General features: G+C 48.4%; 1 pseudogene across 1 annotated transcript; it reads left to right on the top strand.

Moving 5' to 3' along the window:
- Window positions 1–407: 407 nt before the first annotated feature.
- Window positions 408–1984, top strand: LOC309869081 (kelch-like protein 42 pseudogene; annotated as a pseudogene). The gene has a single exon. The product of its transcript is annotated as a kelch-like protein 42 pseudogene (transcript).
- Window positions 1985–6019: the final 4035 nt, after the last annotated feature.

The raw sequence follows: 6019 nt of genomic DNA, 5'->3' as shown, positions 1-6019 counted from the left end.
TGCTACCATCTGCCTGGACCTTCTTTCTGCAAGATGGCTCCTCCACGATGACCCTGGCGAAGAATCAGCTCTAGGTGTCACCTGCGTGTGCAGGGACGGCCTATGTGCCTCAGGCCCCGGGACACTATGCCGGATTGGGCTAGATGGGCGATCCCAGATGTGATGTCATTTTGACTCCCAGGACCCCCGACTCCCATCATCCCGGTCCCCCCACGCCTGTTTCTTCTCTTCTCTGTCTCCCCGCTCGTAAAGCAGCGCGGAAGAAACAGCGGACTGGCTTCACCTCGCCTCCAGTCCCCCTCCCAACCCGCGCGTCGCTGCGGAGCCCGCAGGCCGCAGAGCCGCTGCGCCGGGCGTGCGGGGGAGGCTGCGGGGACGTGGCCGCAGCCGGAGCGCCGGGGCCCGCAGCCCTCCCCGACAACGGATCCGCTCGCAGGTCTGGCGGGCGGCAGGGGTCCTGCGGGCGGAAGTGAGAAGCGAGGCGTGGCAGGAGGCTGCGGGCTGGGGGCTGGGATCCCCTCGGCGGCGGACGCGGCCCGGACAACCCGGACGAGGACGGCGGCCGCCTCCCGACGCCCGGCGCGCGGCAACCCGGCCTTTTGTGGCGTTGAGGCAGAGCAGACCGGCAGGGCGGCCGCTGCGGGGGAGCGAGGCTGAGCCGCCGCCCCCGGGACCAGGAGGAGGGGCTGCCTCGGGGGCGCCGCCGCGACCCAGAAAGGCTGGGCGGACGCGGGAGCGGGCGGCGGCCCGTCGCCTCCCTCCTCCTCCGCGGCGCCATCCCTCGGCGCGCCCAACCCGGAACCCGGCGAGCGCGTGGGGGCGGGGAGGAGAGCGCGCAGAGCTGGCGGGCACCCCCGCGGCCCCCGGCCCCCCAGCCATGTCGGCCGAGGAGATGGTGCAGATCCGCCTGGAGGACCGCTGCCACCCGGTGAGCGAGAGGAAGCTTATCGAGCAGAGCGACTATTTCCGCGCCCTCTACCGCTCCGGCATGCGCGAGGCCCTGAGCCAGGAGGCCGGCGGCCCCGAGGTGCAGCAGCTGCGCGGCCTCAGCGCCCCGGGCCTGCGCCTGGTGCTGGACTTCATCAACGCCGGCGGGGCCCGCGAAGGCTGGCTCCTGGGCCCGCAGGCGGAGAAGGGCGGCGGGGTGGAGGAGGAAGAGGAGATGGACGAGGTGAGCCTGCTGGCGGAGCTGGTGGAAGCGGCCTCCTTCCTTCAGGTCACGTCTCTGCTGCAGCTGCTGCTGTCCCAGGTGCGGCTCACCAACTGCCTGGAGCTGTACCGCCTGGCGCAGGTGTACGGGCTGCCCGACCTGCAGGAGGCCTGCCTGCGCTTCATGGTCGTCCACTTCCACGAGGTGCTGTGCAAGCCCCAGTTCCACCTCCTGGGGGCTCCTCCTCAGGCTCTCGGGGATGTCAGCCTGAAGCAGAGGCTGAGAGAGGCCCGGATGACCGGGACTCCGGTTCTTGTAGCCCTGGGGGATTTCCTGGGGGGCCCCCTGGCCCCACACCCCTACCAAGGGGAGCCCCCGTCCATGCTCAGGTATGAGGAGATGACCGAACGTTGGTTCCCGCTGGCCAACAACCTTCCTCCCGACCTGGTGAACGTCAGGGGTTACGGGTCTGCCATCCTGGACAACTACCTCTTCATAGTGGGCGGGTATAGGATCACTAGCCAGGAAATCTCGGCTGCGCACTCCTACAACCCCAGCACCAATGAGTGGCTCCAGGTGGCCTCCATGAACCAGAAGAGGTAAGCGCCCAGCGGGGCTGCTTCTGCTTCTTTTCCCGTTCCATTCATTCACTTGCTCACTAGTTCGTTCATTCCCTTGATGTTTGCTGGGCAATCGCAGGAGATTTTGCTGAAGTGGGAATGACATCTTCAGGAGTGTCGCTGGCCTGGACTCTGGCAGAGTTCCCAAGGAACTGAGAACTTGCGAGGAAGAAGTGGCCCCCGCCAGGTCAACTAACCGAGTACTTTCCTTGCAGGTCTCGCTCTTTCAGGCAAACTGCCTTTTTGCCTCTTTCCCAGTTGGGGGGGCGTGGGGGTGGGGGATGTCTGTGGTTTCCTGGAAGGATACTGTAAAGGAAAACTTTTTTTAAGTTTGCTTTCATTTTTACCTTTTTTAAAATTTTTTAGGCTCTAATCCTGATTACAGTGACAGACCGGGCAGTGACCTGTAATGCGGTCTTGGGAGGATTTTTGTTGTTGTTATTGACTTTGAAGCTTTCCACACTGGGGCCCCAATCTGTAAACAGATTACCATTAGAATTGTACCTTGGATTGTCTTTTTTATTTTGTATCCTCTCTTTTGCATCTCCCTTCCTTCCCAGACAGTTTCGTCTTTGTTCTAAAATTTGAGCCTGGCAGTGGTCACCTACAAAATTAGAACGTTTCAGTGCACCCAACCTTCCCCCTCCCATCCTCAAATCCCTCCCAACATGCCCTTGGGTGACATGAAGACAGGTAAAGGAGGAGGGGAGGCGAGGGAGAGTAGGGAATAGAGGTGGGAAAGGAAAAGGAAGAAGAAGGAAAAAAAAAAAAATAAAAGAGCAGAGCAGATACAGGAAGAGATGGTAGGAAAGAAAGATGGAAGGACTCAAGATGGCCCAGAGCCATTCACACTTAAGTGGGGAGAAGAATCAATCAGTATGATCCACGAAAGGACAGGAATACCCTTTTTTCTGCTATTCTTGTATCCATCTCAACCCCCACATGGGCCCTACCCTGAAGTGTGGAACAAGTAGTTGGGGGACTCACCACCAGGCAAAGAAAGTTGTAACTGGAATGGGAAGACCATTATACATACATACTTGACTTAAGGGTACCCCAGCCTAGGGGGGTGGGGGGAACAGTGGCTTTATTTCTACTCTAACATGAAATTCATTTTGGAAAGTGTTCTTTTTTTTCTGGTGATAAAAATAATACATACTTATTTTAGAAAAGTGGAAAATGGAAAAGAATCAAGAAACAGAAAGACTATCACTCCTGCTCCCTCCCTCACAGAGGCAATACTGTGTAGAGATTGGCATGTTTTCTTCCAAGCCCTTTTTAGTGTATTATTTATACCACTGAGATGATACTGTATTTAAGGTTTGGTATCAGAAGTGTTATTTTTAGGCAAATTCTACAAGCTTTAATTGAGGTAACAAAGGGACATTCAGTGGTTACGAATGGTGCTCAGATTTGGGGTGGAAGGCCCAGCCGGTTGTCTGTCACCTCTACACACGTGTGTCCAGCTGTATCAACTGCTGCTCAACAGAACCCCTCCACCCCCAAATCCAGCTTGAGTTCTAACATAACACCTCACAGAATTCTTATTTTTTTAGAGAAGCGGGGAAGGCCACAGGGGGAAAGTGAATCCTAAGCAGGCTCCGTGTCCAGCACAGAGCCTGACGTAGGGTTTGATCTCATGATGCTGGCATCATGACCTGAGCCAAAATCAAGTCAGATCCTTAACCAACTGAGTCACTCCAGTGCCCCCTTTTCTTTCTTTACAAATCCTTGATAGTCGTTTTTCTTTTTTCTCTTTTTTTTTTAGGAATATTCTTTATGTCCTCCAGGGGAAAAAAAAAAAGGTATTCAAGTAATTCGTAAATACATGCTTAGAAAAATTACAAATGACACGAGAAACCACAGAGTGGAAGATATGTGTATCTACTGATATATATTTATATATTATACATTTGTAAATATATGCTATAAATGTACATTTATATAAACATAAGTATGTTAATAATTGTTAGGGGAAAATGTTTGTATGTGTGTACATGTAGGGGTGTCTGTTCATCTTCTATATATTTTTACCATAGGTTGATTAGGCTGTGCTGATTATTATGACAATTCCACTTGGAGAGTTTTTTCTGTATCAACAAATATCAACATACATAGAGCTGTCTCACTCATTAAGAGCTGTATTCTAGCCTTTGGCTGTATGGTAATGTAATCAGCCCATCCCTTACTCGTGAGCATTTAAGTTGCTTCTATTGCCATTATAAACAATGCTATAATGGGATGCCTGGGTGGCTCAGTCGGTTAAGCATCTGCCTTTGGCTCAGGTCATGATCCCAGGGCCCTGGAATGGGTCCCATGTTAGGCTCCCTGCTCCTCAGGGAGTCTGCTTCTCCCTCTCCCTCTGCCCCTCCCCACACTTGTGCTCTCTCACTCGCTCACTCTCTCTTTCGAATACATAAGATCTTTTTAAAAAATGCTATGTTGAACATCTTGGCATAGATGTGCCTCTCTTAGCAGGCATTTTTCAGTAGTCCTAAATAACAAATTCCTGGAATCTCTGGATAGGTGGGCCAAAGTATATATAAGTTTTAAATTTTGGTAGCCCCTGCCAAATTGCCCATCAGAACATTGTTCAGATCTCCTCTCCTATCAACAGTGTCTGAGCTTGCCAGTTCCTGTACTCCTGCCAAGACAGGATATTATCATCATTTTATATTTTTACCAATCCAGTTGGCAAACACTGATGTGAATCTTTCTGCTTGGGAGAGAAATTTTTCCTCTCAGATGTTTATTGGCACTTTGTATATATTTTATAAGTGGCCTTTGCCAATGAAAAATACAATTGGTTTATCTTTTTCCTATTCCGTTTAGAAATTCTGTTTACATACGTAGAATCAATCTCTTGTCTCTTAGGTAATGTTGCACTGTTTTCCCCCTGCCTTTATTTTACTGGAAGGCCTCAAAAATAAAAATCCACAAAGTGACTAGGCTGGTGAAGTCAATGAGTAGAGGGGTGGGTTGGAGTGATGATGAATCGGAGAGCTGTCACCCTACCGCAAGAGGGCCCCACCCCTGTCACCCACAGCTTGTTGCTATCTCCAAGTATAGAAAGCATTGCCAGATAGCCAGATGCCCTGATTTTTAAAGACTGGCAACTTACTGCATTGAAAAAACCAACATCAACAATAACAGAAACCTTGCAGACCAAACAAACTGTAGGACAACACTGGCATTGTGAGCCTCCAATTTTGGACATCAGATTTTAAATCTTTAATATGTAATACCTAATCTTCATTATAATCTTAAAAAGATCTCTTTATACAAATGTATCACGTATTCTTACATGAGGAAATTTAAATTTTGGGGGAGTCAAATTTGTCCTACATACTATTAGCTTTTAATCTTGCACAGGAAAGGTGTCTACAAGTTAAGAATATACAAATATTCATCTGTCTTATAATCTATTTTATCGTTTTGCCTTTTTACATTTATATTTGAATGTGTTTGGGATTTATTTTTATGTAAAGTATAATGTAAGGTTATAGCATGTTTCCTAAATGTCTCAGTGGCCTCAGTCCTCACTGTGATTTGCACAACCAGTTATCAGATGATAATTTTCCTGTTTCCATATTGACATATTGGCTTTTCCTTTACCAATAGCATACTTTTATTTATATTTATTTATTTATTTATTTATTTATTTTTTTTTTCCAATAGCATACTTTTAAATTATTGCAGCTTGGTAAACTATTCTGTTATCTCGTGGAATAGAGACCCATTTTTTTCTGTTTATTTTTTTTTTAAGATTTTATTTATTTATTTGACAGAGAGAGAGAGAGACACATCACAAGTAGGCAGATCAGCAGGCAGAGAGAGGGGGAAGCAGGCTCCCTGCTGAGCAGAGAGCCCAATGCTGGACTCGATCCCAGGACCCTGAGATCATGACCTGAGCCAAAGGCAGAGGCTTAACCCACTGAGCCACCCAGGCACCCCTTTTTGGTTTTATTTTTATTCTCTTAGCTATTCTTTGTACATTTTCCCCTTCAGAGAAGCTTTAGAATCCAATTGTCAAGTTCTGTTGGAGTTTTGATTGATATTTATCAGTTAAGTTGGAGGAGGATTAATAGTTTCATAATACTTTGCAGATAGAAAAATTGTTTTTCCATGTATTTAGGTCTTTTGGTCTTTCAGGAAAGGTTTATGATCTTTGTATAGTCTGTATATTTTTTGCAACTATTCTCAGGAATTTTCTAGTTTTTTTTAAAACTTTTGTTTATTTTTTTTTTAA

Source organism: Mustela nivalis, assembly GCF_964662115.1.
Source record: "Mustela nivalis genome assembly, chromosome: 7".
NCBI lineage: Eukaryota > Metazoa > Chordata > Mammalia > Carnivora > Mustelidae > Mustela > Mustela nivalis.
Note: the sequence above shows the minus strand (reverse complement) of the source record. Positions and strands in the feature narration are given on the sequence as shown.